Source organism: Spermophilus citellus, assembly GCF_964194105.1.
Source record: "Spermophilus citellus genome assembly, chromosome: 10".
Taxonomy (NCBI): domain Eukaryota; kingdom Metazoa; phylum Chordata; class Mammalia; order Rodentia; family Sciuridae; genus Spermophilus; species Spermophilus citellus.
Window position 1 is genome coordinate 63,988,049 of NC_138197.1, and position 19,490 is coordinate 64,007,538.

Sequence of the window (19,490 nt, forward strand, 5' to 3'; positions counted from 1 at the left end):
TAGACAAAACAAGTAGAAAGGAATTCAAGCAAAGGACAACTCATTGATTACCTAATTTAGTAACTATAAAATGCAAAGAACTGTGATATGGTGAAAGGTTTTCGGTTCAATCGTTGGCTGCTCCTCTTACCATCTCATCATCTCATGCAAGCTCTTGACTTTGACCAAAAGAATCTGCACTGATAAAGTGGAAATAATAACCTATTTAATAGAATATAATCAGGATTATATCTAATATACATGTAAATCATGTTTATTATTATTGAAAATAGAGCAAATATTTGTTTTTTAGAGTACTTTTAAGCAGAAGGGAAAACTACTTAGAGAAGTGGAGTCATGTACCCACAGGGAAACAGTGACAGAGCATACATTTGCCCAAGGTAGTGCAGCTATGAGGAAGTTCATGATTCAAAAATCCTCGGCTATACTGCCTCAGTCTCCAGTTTCAGGAAATCTGCAATCTAGTTGAGAAAGTATGTGTAATGCTGAAAAATGAGACAATAAAAGGTCACAAAGGAACTATGATTCCATGTCAAATGAATGTTAGACTCAGGGAGGTTGACATTGGAATATCTTTAGAAGGCCTCCACAGAAAAAGAAGAGGAGTTATGCTAATGGGCATAATTGGAATTGGCTAATAAGAATAAGGAAGAAGAACAGAAAAAAACAAGTGAAATAAAAGGCTAAAAATATAAAGCATAGCTATTCAGATTACTTATTCCCATTTATGTGAAAGAGTTTCAAAATAAAACAGAATAGAAATGTAAAATACTGCTTACTTTGAACTTCAAATATTGAATACTCAATATCAACATATAGGATATAGCTATTAAAAGTATTTATTTACTATTTAAAGGAAGTTTCAAAATAAAGTTTCAAAATAAATGGGGCATACCAATCAGGAACAAAAAAAATCAATAAAAGAAAATATAGGACAAAATAAGCATAATACTTTAAATATTTTATATTTAGATTAAACAGTAGTTTTTAAAAGAAAAACATTTAAAATATTGTTTCTTATTTTAGGCTTCTTTCAGAAATTAGGTTTAATAAAATACAGTTTCCAAAATGTTTACTTCCATTGGCCTTGAAAAAGGCTATGAAAAAAGTTTACTCATAAGAATAGTCCTATCTAAAAAACTATTAAGCCTTATTATAACATGGACTTACAAAGTATAAAAGCTGAATTATATAATCTCTTTTTACTCTGTGGGAATTTTGAAAACACTAAGTTAAAACTCAACCTGGAAACCCAGTTAAAATATATGAGAAAAGATCTGTGTTTAAATTAAAATGAAGATTACCAAAGCTTGGAGGTGCATTTAGGAAGCATAGATCTGAAAACAGTTCCTGCTTTCTGCATCTCTTTGCATCTTTCTTTGCTTTTTTGACTTCTGACAAAAGTATGAAATCTGAATGCTGTCTGTGTACTGGTAAGAGTGAGAAATATTGTTCAGGATGGTCTCTGGGAAACTTCTGAATAAGAACTTAACATATTATAACCAAAATGTTTGTTCCACTAAAGCATTTCTTATAATAATGCAAGTAGTATCTGGCAAGAATAATACATTCTATGATTAAAACCATGATTAACATTCATTATCAGCTTAGGTATCTACTTCCCTGGCAGGACTAAATTTCCCAGAGGACTTATATGGAAAGTTAGAGAAGACACTGGCATGGCTTATGTATTATTTAGGATTCTTTCGTAACAAGCAACAGAAACCAAACTTGGATAACTTAAGTCAAAGCAAACATAATATGAACAGCTCTTAGGACCTAAGGGAGGGCTGAGAAAAAAATGGGCAAAATGAAACCAGACAACTTCAAAAGATCTTCCCAATCCCACGTGGACACCAGTGCACAGATATGAACAACTGTTTTTCCTATCTTTACATTACTTCACTCAAGAGTCAGTGTCCCAGGAGAGTAACTGATTGACCATGTGCATTATTTCCTTTCCTCTTGACAATACTGGGAAGCTCATGGGAAGCATTTGGCAGAAAGATCCAAAGAAATTCTCTAGTTTCTCTCAGAGCAAACCAGGCACCTGGATTTTATACAAATGTATGAATGTATGAATTTCATACTTCATGCAGTGAAGGAGAGTAATATGAAAAGAACAAAATCAAGGTGACATTAGCAAAGGGAAAAAAGTCTGGGCGGGGCAGAGGGGGAAGCAAATGGCTATAATTTAGAGTTTTCATGGAAGTTCTTCAAATGAAGCAGCCCAGGATATCCAAAGGCAGTGGCCTAAAAAGAAATAATGCTAATGTGCATTCATTGAGAACATAGAACATACACTATTAAATAACTCAGTATTGAGCACTGGAGAAAAGGAATGAATATAGAATATGCTAATCAGAAACCAAAAGGCAATTTTAAAAATGCCAAAATAAAGACAACAGAGTTTTAAAAATAATTAGTCAATAAAACAAAAAATAATAAAATAAATATTATTGGCTAAGAGCATAGACTCTGGGACCAGCTTGGTTTTATAACCCTTAATGAGCTATTGAATCTCAAATAGTTCATATGACTTTGCATGCCATAAAGATTGTTTTCATGTATAGACAAGGCAAAATTCTTGAAACTGGTAGCATATGTAACACAAATTGCTATATAAACTTGGGAAACATAAAATTACTTCTTTTTATTTTCCTAATTAATTTCTATGTCCATACTTTAATAGTAAAGTTGCTACTTTAATAGTCAATTTGGATAGGAAAGGCAGCAGAATACAACAGACCCTAGTATGGCAGTATGTAAAAAACGTGGATGTGTAACCGATGTGATTCTGCAATCTGTATATGGGGTAAAAATGGGAGTTCATAACCCACTTGAATCAAATGTATAAAAAATGATGTCAAGAGCTTTGTAATGTTTTGAACTAATAATAATAATAATAATAATAAAAGATTTTCCCAAATTAAAAAAAAAATAGTCAATTTGGCATCTACCTTTGGATGCCTCTTTTCCTTAGAATTTTCCAAAATCCCTGGCTTAACCCATTAGAAGAAATGTTCATTCTGCCTTCTTCACACACAGAGAGAGACAGAAAGAGTGCAAGCTGGTTCTGCCATTACTCCTTCCTGCTACCATATGTATGTTGATATTGAAAGTTAGTGCTATAGTCTTGTCAAATTGGGCATGATCATCCCACTGAGGATACCCCACACTTGGTTCCCAAGGTTACAACGGGCTATTCCAATTCTTTACCATATTAAAGACTAAGGACCCAGAATTGCTGTCTTTTTTGTCCTCCCTAAAGATCTGGGAGTGTTTTGCCATTGAACCTCCTAAACCCCAAAATTCAGTTTACATCCTTCTCCCCCTAACAAGGCACTTTTCCAGAAATGACACTTTGAGTGTCTCCTCCCTCCACTTCCCAAGGGGATCACCTTCAGTGTCTCCAAGGTGGTTTATTGGCCTCAAAGACTCTCCCACTTTCAATTTCTTGATTGAGTTCATGTTGTCTTAGATATCAACTGTAAGCACAATTTACTTATTTTATACGAAATATCAAACAATCTTGTCTGTGAATACTCATGCTCAGTGTGAGTGCATGAAGAGTGGAATCCATGGCTTGGGAAGCCTTGCAGGATGGGTCTTCCTGAGTGTTATACTATGTAACCAATTGCACTCATACCATCAACCTTCCTTTCCATTATGCCAAGCTAATGTGCTGCTCAATGCCTTGAACTCGATGCTCCCTCTGAAGGCTTTTCCCATGACTCTTCAAGTAGTTGATTCTTACTCTTCACTTCTCAGTTCCAATGTCACCATCTCAAGAGAGTCCCTCCCTGGATTCCCTCTCTATAGTCACTCTCTAGTTGCATCACTCTGTTTCTCTTATAATAATTATTATCACTACTAAAATCTATCTTTTTAAACTTAACACTTTATAGTTATACATAATAGTTGGGTTCATCCCAACAAATTCATACATGCTTGGAATTTGAATTCAGATCACGACCCCCTCTCTTTTCCCTCTCATCCTCCCTCCCCTCTCCTGTTCTCCTTCCTCTACTCTGCTAGATTTTCTTTCGCTTTTCTATTTACCTATATTTATTGGTTCTTTTTACTCATACATAAAGGTGAAATTCCCTGTGGTATATTTATATAACATGACTTTTAAGTACTCATTCTGCACTACCTCCCTTTTCCCATCCCTTCCAGTCTCCTTATTTTACACTACTGAACTTCCTTTTTTTCCTAAACTTCCTTTTGTCTTTTTTTTAATATTTATTTTTTATGTGTAGATGGACACAACACAATGCCTTTATTTTTATGTGGTGCTGAGGATCGAACCCGGGTCCCGCCCGTGCTAGGCGAGCGCTCTACTGCTGATCCACAATCCCAGCCCTTCCTTTTGTCTTTATAGTATCCTATCCTTCAACCCAGGTGCCTGTCAATAGATGAATGGATTAAGAAATTGTGGCATATATATATATATATATACACAATGGAGTTTTGCTCAGCCATAAAGAAGAATGAAATTATGGCATTTCAAAAAATGGATGGAAATAGAGAATATCTCGCTAAGTGAAATAAGCCAAACTCAGAAACTCAAAGGTCAAATGTTTTCTCTCATATGCAGAATCTAGAGTGAAATAAAGAAAAGAGGGGGAAAGAATAGGCTATCAAAATAATTTATCTTTTTACTGTATTCATTTCTTTTTTACCACCCTCAAAATGAAGGATCTTTCTATCTTGTTCATTTCTGTCTCTTTTGACTCCTACAAATATTGCTGACATAGTGGGCACTCAATAACTATTTGTTAAACATAAAGCATGACATATATATATATATATATATATATATATATATATATATATATTCTCTTTTATGTGAGAAATGGAGGAAACATCTACGCTGTGAGAAACAAATAAGAAAACAAACAAGACAGCCTTCTGTTAGAGAACGACTACAAGTGTATATACAGGTGTATATAAAATATTAGAAATGGAGGCTTGATAAGTTTAAGAAGTTATTGCCAGATAATCCCCTTCTCAGGGGCAGGAACTGTCCTGCCCATGTTCACTCCATGTTTAGTATACTATCTGCCATGCTAAGTGAATGAATGAATTAGTGAATGACAATAGACTTCCATGTAGAAGGAAAAAAATCCAGTTATAGTACTTCATAAGAAATTATATCATTATTATTGTCTTTCAGTTTTCATTTATTCATTCATAAGAATTATTGAGTACCTATTATGAGCTAGGCACTGTGACTGGTCTCATGGGACTTCATATTATGATGAGAAAGACATTAATCAAATAATCACTCAAATAAAGGCTTATAATTACAAAATATTAATGTTGAGGAATTGATTTAAATCACTGTGAAAATTATAATGCATAAGTATTTAAATCAGATGTTATAATATTTGTCAGACAAAATATATATTTTGGTCATTACTAAAGAGAGATAGCTGGATAAGAAATAAATTGGTATTTTTGGCTCATCCACATAGGTTTACTAATTTAAATTAATTACAGGACAACTAACATGTTCAAATATTTATTTTCAAAGGACATTTTCTCTATGTTCATCTTTAAGTTCATAAGTTGCCTTTAAAGTCACCAGTATTTGAAATGTCTCTTTATCATTCAAAATTAATATTTCCTCTTTTGAAGTTTGTCTGAGTTCTTTTGAGATAAGAAGGATCGAATAACAATTTTAAGAATTTAAACTATCATGATAAACATATGTGGATGAGCAAGTAAGCATGAAATGAGAAAATAAAGAAAGTACTAGTGTTTTTAAAGTTGTAAATATTGTCTTTATCTAGCACCACAGAAATTATTTCCAAAATGTCCTAGGTGATCAGATGTTATTTTGGATGCAATGATGGTTCTTCTGTGTGGACTTTCATTTCTATGTCTTGAATGCACCCTCAATAATGTAAGCCAATTCCACAAAATTACTAAAAAATTCTTAAATTAAATATAATTTTAGTAGAAAAAAATCCACTATGGATATCCATATATAATTAAAATTTTTGTCATATCCTTTCTGTTGATAATCAGAGATTTAGTTTGTGTCTTTTTCCCACTTGGCAATTATTCATCATATTTAAGATCTAATACAAGTAGATATGCAAGATATAAACTATTAAAACATTGCATGTTCCTTGAATAAATATTCAAGAATGAAAACTGCAGAATACTTGACTTTTACCTGGGTTATAAATAAATCATTAGAATATTATATAGAGCTTATAGATTTCTACCACTATTAGAATGTTTTATATTCCTAGGGAAGGAGTATAAGTATATTCTCTACATTTGCAAGTGTCTGTAATACAGGGTCTACAGTTTTATTAGATCATACTTCCAAATCAATTCTTGTTAAATTTATCATCGTGTGAATACTGTGATTACCATTTCATGCTTACTTGCTCTCAATGTCCCTCTCTTTTTCCTTTCATTTGTTCATTTTTCTCCCTCCCTTCCTCATTTCATTCCTTCTTTCTTCCCTTCTCTTTCCTGTTCCTCCCTCCCTTCTTCTCTCCCCTTTCTTCCCTTCCTCCCTCCCTCAGTTGCTTTCTCCTTCCCACCCTCCTTTCTTCCATTGGTCCTTCCTTTCCTTTTTTGATAGGCAGTACATTCACATACATACTTTATACATATGTAAAATATGCATAAAAAATTCTCTCCCATGTTTACATTCTATTACCCCAATTCTCAATTCTCAGTTCCATTCCACAGAAGTAATCATTCTTTAATTTCTTTAGTATCTTTTCAGTTTCAATATGTGTATATGAACTGTATATTCTTACTATTTTCTCTTTAAAGAAATAAAAAAGAACTCATAAAATACCATACACACTTTATATGTTTTTTTTACCTAATATGTTGAGAAGATTTTACATGTTAGTACATAGCAAAATTTTTCTTTTTTTCTAACCATATGGTATTTCATTTTATGGAAACAATATTTTAAGTTATTCCATATAGAGGAAATTCTCCCAGATTTTTTTTTGCTGTTTCTAAAGTTTTTGAATTTTGTAACAGGTATACAATATTTTTCATGTATGCACATATTCTGTAGGATAAATTCCCAGAAATAGAATGCCTATTCAGGAGGTAAATGCATTTGTAATTTTGTAGACTTACCTGATTGCTTTTGTAGCTGCACTGATATGTCATCTCACAAGCAATGCAGGAGGTTGACACCTGCCCCCTCCCCCAGACACACATACACAGATCTACCAACAGAGTATAATCAAGATTTTGAATTTTGGCCAATCTAATAGACAAATTTGACCACTCCCCGTCTACCCCACCCCCACTTCCTGCCCAGATCTACCAACGGAGTATAATCAAGCTTTTGGATTTTAGCCAATATAAAGGATGAAAATGGTATTTAAGTAGACCTTTATTTAACTTTCTCAGTATAAATAATGTTTAACATCTTTTTCTAAGCTTTTGAGCCACTTGTATATACTTTTCTGTAATACTGTCTATTCATATAAACACTTCATATTTTATGCCCCCTTTTCTATTTGTTTATTAATCTGTATCTCACTAACTTCTAAGATGTCTATATATTGGAGAATATGTATAATATAAGTTGCAAATATTCTTTCCCAATGTATTGCTTACACTTTTATATAGTTTCTTGTTTACATTTTGACATTATCATCCAGAAATTTTTTTAATATACTTTATTTTATAAATCTTTTCTTTTGAAGATTCACACATCCAGATTTTGGGCTGTGGTACAGAGGCCTTTTGCAAACTGATATACAGGAATTCACTCCTGCATGTCTTCTTAATTTAAATAAGTGCATATTTTACATTTGAATCTTTGTTCTATTTTTTATCCATACTATACAGTACATCAAATGGATATAATTTTAAGTTTTCAAATGATTAAATCATCATCCCAGAACTATTTGTTGAATAATCCACTTTCCTCCATAATTTGAAAGTATACCTTTATAGTTTCTAATTTCTACATGTATTTGGGTCTATTTCTAGACATTCTACCCCATTGATATTTCTGACTATGCTCCATTAACTATTGGAGCTTCTTATTAGTCAGGGTTTTCCGAAGAAACAGAATCAATAAAATATATCTATAGAAAGAGATTTATTATAAAGTATTGGTTCACACAAGTATGAAGGCTCCGCAATCTTGTCATCTATCCTCTGCAAGCTGGTGACCCAGAAAAAACAGTGATATTAATTGTAATGTTAAATTTATGTTTTAGCTCAGCAGACAGAGCAGGTAAATTTTCCCTTTGTCCACATTTTTGTTCTGTTCAGGCCTACCATATGGAGGAAGGCAATCTGGATTATTTAGTCCACTGATTCAAATGCTAATCTCTTCTAGAAGTACTCCCATAGACACAGACAGAAATAATGCTTAACCAGATACCTGGGTACCCAATGATCCAGTCAAATAGACACACAGTTGATCATCACAGCCTTACTAATATATTTTATATCTATGCAAGTTAACTATTGTCATTTTTTCCTTTCTTTCTTTCTTTTTTTCTTTTCTTTTTTTTGCAAAGTTTTACAATTCTGATACATATATGTAACCTTTAGAATTGGTCTAAACAAGTTGTTTTTTTTTTACATAAAATCTATTAGATGATTGATTTGGGATTGCATTGAAGTTATGTATTCATTTAAGAAAAATGGGTATATTGTGTCTGATTAGTTTAAGTCTTCTTTTGAATCCTTTTGTGGGTTTAAGCTTTTCTTTAATAAAGTCCATCCTTTTCTTAATAAATTTTTTTAAAGTTTATTTCTAGATTTTTTCCTTTGGATGATGTTGCAAATAGAATCTTTACTTCCCTTGTATCTTTAAATTGACATTTTGCATATATGTAATTTATGGGGGCATACATTTACATACTTGTTATATACTCCGGTATGATTTAAATGTATACTCATTTTTCCATTGACTCTGTTAGGTTCTCCAAGTATACAATTATATTATCCTCAAAGAGCAATAATTGTATTTCTCCATTTCAATTTGTCTGATGGTATTGGCTAATATCCCCAGTCCAATGTTAAGTAATAGTGGTGACAGTGAGAACCCTTGTTCTATTCCTGGTGCTATGAGAATATCTCTGTTTCCCCTCATTCTAATAAATTTTAGAATGAGACATATTTTGTCATGTTAAAGAAGTATTCCTCTACTCCAAGTGTTTTTCTCTACTTTAAAATCAAGAAAATAGATGCTGAGTTTTTCCAAGTGTCTTCTCAGTATCTATGAATGCCCAAATAATATTGTTCTCAATAGCCTACTTACATGATAACATATGTTAGTGGTTTGTATATACAGATAAAACCATCAGTTCATTCCTGGAATTTAAAAAAAATGGGGTTATAGTATGTTATTTTTTAAATGTGTTTCTGGATTCTGCTTAGTAATAAGCTGACAGATAAACATATGCATTTATATATTAACATCTTTACATAATTATTCTCAGTAAGATTGATCTGTAATTTTGTTGTTTTGTTCAATCTATTTCAGCTGCTGGTATTAGTTAAAATACAAGCAAAACTACTTTAACAAGGAGAACTGAGTATACAATGGAAAGTTCATCTCTCTCTCACATCACTATTTTGAGTTAAACAGTCAAGCTCATGGGGAGTTTCTCTTTGACACTGTTATTTGTGTGGACACATTTGTTTCAGTTTATTCCTTAACAAACTCTCTAATGCTGCTTTTCTCAGTGTGGTTGAATCTGTGTGAGAAGTCTCATTCCAGCATGCGGCAAGAGGAAAGAAGGTTGAAGGGTACACATTCAATATGTGGAAGCCCAGAGGAGGAAGCACCATACTTTCTCCTACTTACATTTCGTTAGCAAGAAGCTAGTCGTGTGGTCATACTCAAGTACAAGGGAATCTCTAGGTGGAGATCCATGTGCCCAGGAATAAGTATGTTACTGTAAAAGAAGGGAAGAGAGCTTTTCACAAGCAATTTGTAACCTTTATCACAGGTTTCATTGTCTTTGCTTTGCCTGGAAATGGTCTTTATAATATTCTGAAATAAACACTTTTAAAATTTTCTGTATTTTTATTTGTTTTTATTAGTTATACATGAGAGTAGAATGTGTTTTGACATATTATACATATATGGAATACAACTTCCCATTCTGTTTGTACAGGATGTGGAATTACATTGATTGATCATTCACAAATGCATATAGGAATGTCCAATTCATTCTACTATCTCTTCTATTCCCATTTCCCCCCTCCCTTCATTCCCCTTTGTCTAATCCAAAGTACTTCTATTATTCCCTACCACTCCCCACTTATTTTGTTAGCATTCTCATATCAGAGAGAACATTTGGCCTTTGATTTTTTAATTCCCTATAAAACCATCAGATTCTGGAACTTTTGCAAATATAGGATAACGGCATTTTTTAAAATTTAAATCTTGATATTTTTTTTTGAGTCATTATTAATATTTTCTTGAAAATTTTACATTTCATTCATGTTTCCAAATTTATGTGCTTAAAGTTAACTAAAAGAATAATTACAATTCTTTCAGTTTCTCTCCTCTCTCTCTCTCTCTTTTTTCCCAGTACTGGGAATGGGACAGTGGACCTAGTGAATGCTAGGCAAATACATACAGAAAACTGAGGTTATGATCTTAATAGCAGATTAAGTAGAGTGAATTAAAGAATTAATAATTTAATTCACTCTACCCCAGGCTTTTTTAATTTTTTGAGACAGAGTCTTGCTAAATGGCCTAAACTGGCCATGAAATAGTGATCCTCCTGCCTCAGCCTCCTGAGTAGCTGGGATTATAGGCAGGTGCCATTATACCTGGCAGTTTTCTTCTCTTTTGGTGGTTATTTCTCCTTTATTTCTTCTTGTGCTTTTGTTATGTTCATTATTAATTCTTTAATTCAGTTGTGATTTCAAAATGTTACAGTCCTTCCATGTTTTGTGATTTACTGACTTTTATGTTGCTAATATAGGCCACATAAAGTTTACCTAGAATACTACATTGGTAATAAGAAGGAATTTTTATTCTCTATTCCGTGTATATAGCTTATATTATTATACAATGTCTATCTTATTAAAATAACTTTTCTATATACAAACATATTGTTTCCATTTAATCTGTCATGTCTGGAAGAAAGTAGTATCCTAAAAGTAGTATATTTCTATTTGTCCTACCTACATACTATATACTTTTTGATTGATGCAACTACTTTATTCATAACTAAAAATTAAATCCATTATAATCCTGTGATCTGGAAATGTTAGCTTTATAAAGACTCCCTTTTGTCTCATTTAATGTGTTTTGGTTTGAATTCATCCTAATCTGCTATTAAGATCATAACCTCTGTTTTCTGTTTGTATTTGCCTTTTTTACAACTGTGTACATAACCATTTTGAATTCATTTGTGAGGTGAGCCTGTGGCATAAATCTCATAAAGTAAGATTTGTTCTAAAAACTTTTTTGTTAATTAATCAAATATAAATATATTGATATGACATAAATTTGTCCTCATTTCCATCATAATTTAAATTGGCAGTTTGTATCAGAAGCTGAGAAGAAATTAGACATGCAAAATATATATTGGGTGGAAAGCCTATGGCAAATAGAAGACGCAAGGGTAGGCAGCCAAGCCTTCAGACCAAGGAGAGGACAATTGGATAGGAGAAGCCTCACACTGCAATGCAGTTTGGAAAAAGCCTTTGCCAACTTTTCAGAGAGTTCCAGAACAAAGACTGTGCATTAGAGAAGTCTCAACTTGGGTAGAAATGACCAGGCTTTAATACCCCTGCCATGTCAAATCACTGGCTGGAGCTTCTGGAGAAAACACATTCATGACCTCAATACTTTTGCCCATGCTGGAGGTGCTACAGCTTGAAGTTATACTGAATTGCACACCTCAAAGCAGACTTACTCTTGAAAGAGCGTCTGAATGAAATATCTCTATGGATGCCACACACATTCCATAATATTTTTATTCAAATATAATTAACATACAGAAATGCAAGATCTTAAGTGTACACAGTGAACAAGTTTTGACAAAGTCATAAATTCATTTACTCCATCCCAAACAAGATATAGAATATTTTCTTCACACAAAAAAGGTGCCTTGGGCCATGAGATCCAATCAGTCTCCCTTCCCTCTGCCCACCCATCTCCCCCCACATACACCACACACACATATATAAACTGAGACAACCACTCCTCTGATTTTTATTACCATTGTTTATTTTGACGGCTTTGAACTTCATATAAATGGAATCAGACCACATGTTCTGTTTTGTTTCCAGCTTCTCTCATGCAATACAATGTTTTTTATATTCATACATGTAATTGCATGTATTAGTAGTTTTAAATATTTTTAATCCATTGTATGAATAGACCATTTGTTTATATGTTTTCCTTTCATGGACTTTTGTGCAATTTCCAGTTGTTAATTATTACAAATAAAGTTACTGTGAATATTTTTTATACAAGGTTATTTTTGTGTGTATGCATGGACATGTGTTTTCATTAATCTTTGGTAAATATCTAGGAATGGAATTGCTGAGTCATTTTGTAAGTGTATGTTAAATTTATGAGAAACTGATGGTTTTCCAAATCATTTGTATCATTTTTCACAAATAGCTGGCTGTGTGTTGGTTGGTATTAATTAAGTCTATATACCATTTTGGAGGAAACTGATATCTTAACAAATAGTCTCCCAAGTAGCATATATCTCTCCATTTACTTAGGTCTTATTCTTTCAGAAATGTTTTGTCAACAATGTAAAAAAAAATATGTAATCACTTGTTAAATGTTTCATGTTTTTATGCTATTGTTTGAAAGTTTTTCACTGTTTTTCATTGATATTATGTAGAAATAGTTTTTATTCAATACCCTTGAAGTTCACAAACTTCCTAAAATAATTTATTAGTTTTAGCTACAATTTCATTTGTAGATTCCTTTACATTTCTATGTATAACATTATATCTTTCAAAGATAAAAATTTGATTTCTTCCTTTCACAATTTATACATTTAATTTCTTTTCCTATTCTATCTCACTGGCTAGGACCACAAGTACAATGGGAGTGGGTAAGAACAGATATTATTGCCTTACTCCTGACTTTTAGGAGTTGTTCAACATTTCACCATTAAGTTTTCTCTTCATTATGGATTACATGCTCTTGTTCCATTTAATGTCTTATTTTTTAAAATTTTATTCCCAACAGTAAGTATAAAAAAAAACAGGTTGTTTTGTTTTGTCAACTAGTACAGGTGCTTTTTCTTATTTGGCTATTAGAGGAAAGGCCATTTAGTCTGATTCTAAATAGGATTTGAGTTGAGTTGAGGCTTGTCTATGGCTGTTAGGTTGAGTTTACCTACTCACAGAATGGAAACTGATATGACTTTTCTTGGCTAAAAATAATTAATTTCACTGTAGTACTTAGTCTACCAAGGCTCCCTTGCACCTAAGACACTCTTTTAGTTCCAAAGTATAATATTTACTTTATCCCCTATATTCTTGTTACCTCTAATGAGATCTTTTATGTCCTTTGACATCTTAATCATTAACATTTGGAAGATTTCAATTGTATCCTAGTTGGAATCTAGTTTGTCCCTTAAAGTGTGTTCCTTATTGTCCATTGTTACTAGTATTTCTTTCCCTTTATCTTCATTTCTCTAAAGATTTGTTTTTGCATCTTTCCTGAGATCTGCTATCCCTCCTCCTCTTGTTTTGTCATATCTTTCCTATGTTCGTTTTGCTTGTTCCATTTCTTTCTGTAGTCTTTCTTCACATAAGTTATTGCTTTACCAAAAAAAAAAAAAAATTAAAAGGCCTGTAACAATTTTGCTTTCTTAGTGGATACTTTCTTCTAGTCAGCTGGTGAATTTTGCTGCTCCCTTCCACATGTTTATCATATAGTATATGTACTGGGGTTGTGCCAGTATTCTTTATTACTCGTTATTGAATGGGGTGAATTTCCTGGACCAGCCACTCACAGGAGTTTCTTGGTTAGGAGAAAGAGGTCAAGATAATTTGTCAAGCTTTAGAACTAAAAAATTCTCTCCTCTGCTCCCTATAATTACAGCCCATGAGTGTTTATGATGCTTTGTTTAGCCCCAAGCTAGGTTCAGATTTTCTGCCTCTATTCTTGCTTAATTTCTTACACGATTGAAAACAAGCAATATAATTTTTTCTTATTAAGAAAACCTTTTTTTTCCTTTTGTTGCTGTTGAGGTCTGCTTTATTGAATACTTCTGTTACTTTTTCACTTCCAATCATGCAACTTTTTCCAGATCCCAGCTGCTCTTGGTAGCTATTGCATGTACTTTAAGTTTGTTTATTATGTTGTTTGCAGGTTTTTTAAATTGTCATTTTCTTTAATGCTTCTGTATGATTTACAGGAGAAAGATGAAAATGCCCACTTGCACAATCATGTTCCTATTAGACCTCACTTAAAGGTATTTTGGCAGATGCCTAAATTCTTTTTTTTTTTTTTAAAGAGAGAGAGAGAGAGAGAGAGAGAGAGAGAGAGAGAGAGAGAGAGAGAGAGAGAGAATTTTAATATTTATTTTTTAGTTTTTGGCGGACACAACATCTTTGTATGTATGTGGTGCTGAGGATCGAACCCGGGCCGCACGCATGTCAGGGGAGCGCGCTACCACTGAGCCACATCCCCAGCCCAGATGCCTAAATTCTAACTCATGTCTTAAGACACAGTATTTTGTCTCTTCTCTTGGATAACAAAAAACACAATCAGAAACACAGTGATCAAGGATTTAAAATGCTAAGTTCACTAATTTGTCTCATTAAAGAAGACATATAAAACATTTCCCAATAGCGCCTATTAAGAGAAATGCTAATCATCTGCAATTATTAGAGCGATTCAATTATCAAAATACTTTTTTTATCACCTAGAAAGTGATTACATGATAAAATAAGGATTTTGAAACTCCAGAAATAGGCAGAGAAAACTGTTACATGGTGCCCAGGTTTTCGTAGAGTACTAAAGTATAAAGAATACCTAGTAAAATTAGATGAGCCATGGGGAAGTTATAAGTGCAAGGATATATTTCACTGTGAAATTAGAGTAGGCATTAAAGTTGAAGGCTAGCCTCCTGTGCATTTTCTTTTAGGAACACTAAGTAATCATCAGTACAAAGGTCACAGAAGTATCTTATGAAACTAACCATTTATGCCTTTTTATGGCTATAGAATTGATCAAGTCAGTTGTCAAAGGAAGGCCTGAGAGCATGGGGCATGAACTAAAAAGAAAATGAAAGAGAAACACACAAGGAAATAAACATGGATATTTTTTATGTAAATTAAAGTTTTGTTTTTTAAATAAAAATTTTGGTTTTAATGTCTGGAAATGAAGAATTATTAAAGATATTGAGGAATTTTGCCTCATGTTCTTCCCCCATTCCCTCTAGCCCCAGATCATGTGGTACTACCCCCAATTTTTTCCTCATACGCAAAAAAAAAAAATGATACTTGTATTGCACTAAAGTAGACTGGAAATTAGTGGTATTAGTGAAATGTTAATTATCATGTTTTAGATAATTATGATACAACCATAACTACTAAGGAAGATACTAAATATTGAGTTTATATAAAATTTCAAAATAAACTATTTTCAATTATTTAATGAGAAACTTAAATTTATTTTTCTAACCATACTTTCATAGTGTATTTATGTATAAAATTGCTATGCATACTTCTTGGCCCACATTTATGATTAAAATAATAATAATGTGTTTGTGACAGTGAACAGTAAATAGTAATTGCTATTTAACTGTATATAAAATTTTATAGAAAATTTTTGGTAGTCATTCAATGTCTACAATAGTTGAGTTTACACTTGAAAAAGTTAACAACTCTTCCTATTCTTGAAAAACTCAATGTTAAAACTTTCATGATAATTAAAATGATTCTCTCATATCAAATTCTTTCTTATTCAGAATGCCAAACTCATCATGAAGCTCCAATTTATAAGCCATACATTGTTAGATCTCAACTTTGCTTGTACACTAACAAGACAAATCAGCCCCAGATCCTAAGGAAAATCTCATATATAAAAAGACAGAGATCTGAGGCTCCTACCTGGAGCTACAGCCTCTCCCACCCTTTACTAGTCATACTTAAGCCACCTGGAATATGAGCTTTTCTCTAGGTCCACAGGTTCCCGGCCATGGGCATATCTTGCTAAAGTGGCAATTTCCTGATGAAGCAGATATACAGGTGATAAAATAAACCTTTGACTAGCCTTAACATACTGAGGAAAAGCAGCTAGTGACAGATGTCATCCATCATACTTGCCATCTTTGATTTCAAAATATATCATGAGATATAGTCCAGGTTGTAACTCCATGGAAGTTGGTTCTATGTCAACATGTTGGAGTGTGGGTCTACATTTACTTCTAGCAATGCAGAGTTTCTGGTCTAAAACAAAACTTTAATTTACATAAAAGTCTTAAGTAAGGCCATTCATGACCATTCTGACTGTCTTTATGGTTCTGGAGATTTGGAAGTTTGAGGGAGTCCATATCTCACTGCTTTTTAGTGTATTCTAGCACATAGGTTAGGAATCTGAAATAAGACACGGCCCCTTCAATAATATGTTGAAGTGAGACCTTTAATTCCTTAATACAATGGCATGAATATAGCATCTACAAGCCACAAAGAGAGATACTTTGGGTAATGTTGGAGAGAACCTAGCAGTGGTTTTAGGGAAGGCAGACAACTGCAGGTAGTTACAGCTCAACTCTCAAATTTAGGAGTCCAGTCTGGTTCTAAATCCTAGCAGCAAAATGATCAAATGTTTTTAGTGCCTCAATCCCCTACCCATGTTAATATTTAACACATACTACACATTTGTAAGTGTACTTTATTCAGTACTAGTTGTTCTCAAACATTACTTCTCAAGACTCTCATTTCTTTCATTTTTGTTGATTCATATTAGTTATATATTGTTATTCATTTTGATATAATTATAAAAGCATAGAATATAATTCACTCTAATTCAGTCCCCAGTACTTCCCTTTCACCCTTTCCTCTACTGATCTTTCTGCTATTTACTTATGATTCTTATTTAATTAGTATCTTCTGGATATACATAATGGTGAGATTCACTATAGTATATTCATACCTGTACACAGAAAAGTCAGATCAAATTCATTCCACTGTTTATTTCTTATCCTTTTCCTTCCCCATCAATCCCCTTCCTCTGCTGCACCGATCTTTATTTTATTTTAACAGAAGCTTTCACTTCCCCATTTCTTTTCTGTGTTTTTTACTTTGGACTAGCTTCCACATATCAGAGAAAACATTCAACCTTTCGATTTCTGGGTCTGCCTTATTTCACTTAGCATGATAGTCTCCAGTTCTATCCATTTACAAGCAAATGCCATAATGTCATAATATCATTCTTATTCATGGCTAATACTCCATTGTGTGTATACATACTACGTTCTCTATCCATTTATCTATTGAAGGGCATCTAGGTTGGTTCCATAGCTTAGCTATTGTGAATTGTGCTGCTATAAACATTGATGTGGCTTTATCTCGATAGTATGCTGATTTTACATCTTTTGGACGTAAAGAGTAGGACAACTGGACCATATAAGGGTTCCATTCCTAGTTTTTTGCAGAATCTTCCACACTGCTTTCCAGAATGGTGCATTGCCTATCGAACAGAATCAACAATGTATGAGTGTACCTTTTTCTCCACATCGTTACTTGTATTCTTGATAATTGCCATTCTAACTGGAGTGAGATCAAATCTCTGTGTTGTTTTAATTTTAATTTCTCTCTATTGCTGGTGGTGTTAAACATTTTTTTCATTCTTTCATTTCCTTCATTTGTTCATTCATTTCTTCTGAGAAGTGCTGTTCAGTTCCTTTGCCCATTTATTAATTGGGTTATTAGGTTTTTTTGGTGTTGTTTTTTGAGATCTTTATATACTCTGGATATTAATACCTATCTGAGGTGCAGATGGAAAAGATCATCTCCCATTCTGTAGGCTCTCTCTTCATACTTTCTTTTACTGTGCAAAAGCCTTTTATTTGATGCCACCCTACTTACTGATTTGTGGTTTTATTTCTTATACTTTAGGGGCTTTGTTAAGGAAGTTGGTTCCATGTCAACATGTTGGAGTGTGGGTCTACATTTACTTCTAGCAATGCAGAGTTTCTGGTCTAATTTCTAGGTCTTTGATCCACTTTGACTTGATTTTTGTGCAGAAGTGTCATTCTTTTTGTTAATAAGGCCAATTTTTCTCCAACATGTTTTTGGCATGTTTGTCTCAAATCAAATAACTCTATGTGGGTTTGTCATCTATTCTATTCCATTGGTCTTCATATCTGTTTTGGTACCAGTACCATGCTGTTTTTATTATTATAGCTCTGCAGTATATTTTGAGGTCTGATATTGTGATCCCTCCAGCATTGCTCTTTTTGCTCAGAATTGCTTTAACTATTTGAGTATAATTTGAGGTCTGATATTGTGATCCCTCCAGCATTGCTCTTTTGCTCAGAATTGCTTTAACTATTATGGGTCTCTTTTTTAAAAATATCTTTGTTTGTTTATTTTTATGTGGTACAGAGTATTGAACCCAGTGCCTCACATGTGCTAGACATGTGCTCTACCACTGAGCTACAACTGCAGCCCTGTTTTGGGTCTCTTATTTTTCCAAATGAATTTTAGTACTGTTTTTTCTAGTTCTGTGAAGCATGCCATTGGTATTTTAAAGGGGATTGCAATGAACCTGTATACTTTTAGTATGAACATTTTGACAATATTAATTCTGCCTATCAAGCAGACTATCGCGGGAGGTCAAGCCCAGCGACTCAGGCCCTCCCACACTAGCCTCTGCAGGACCCAGGCACACAGCACGCCTGGTCTACCCCTCCCCTGGTGGGGCAGAGACCACCAGAGCCTAGCCTTTGGCGCAAGACTGTCCCTTCTGACCAGTAGACTTCCACGGGAGGTCAAGCTAGCGACCCAGATCCACCCTCACCAGCCTCTGAGGAGGCCCAGGCACACAGTGGGCAAGGTCCACCCCTTACGGGGGGGGGGCGCAAACACTCACCAAAGCCTAGCCTCTGGTGCAGGGCTGCCCCCTATTACCAGCAGACTACCACGGGAGCCAAGATCCAGCCCAGACAGCCCACATAAGCTCATATGGGATCATGGATCTCAGTAGGCAAGGTTCACCCTTCCCCCTGTGGGGCAGAGACTGCCAGAGCCTAGCCTTTGATGGAGGACTGCCCCTTCAGACCAGCATACTACCTCAGAAGGTCAAGCCCAGAGGCCTAGATACACCCACACTGGCCTCTGCAGGGCCCAGGTGCACAGCATACCTGGTCCAGCCCTTTCCTGTTGGGGCAGACACTTGCCAGAGCCTAGCCTCTAGTGCAGGACCGCTTCTTCTGACCTGCAGACTACCACTAGAGGTCAACCCCAGTGGCCCAGATCAACCAACTCCAACTTACCCAGGTCCCAGATCCAGGATGCACTAGCAT

General features: G+C 34.0%; 1 protein-coding gene across 2 annotated transcripts in view; it reads right to left on the reverse strand.

Moving 5' to 3' along the window:
* Positions 1-9,710: 9,710 nt before the first annotated feature.
* Positions 9,711-19,490, reverse strand: part of PUS7L (pseudouridine synthase 7 like) — a 55,119-nt gene continuing 45,339 nt past the window's right edge. For both annotated transcript variants that reach the window (XM_081311551.1, XM_081311549.1), the window contains one exon: positions 9,711-9,917. The gene's annotated coding sequence lies outside the window, so the exon portion shown is untranslated. The remainder of the gene's footprint in view (positions 9,918-19,490) is intronic.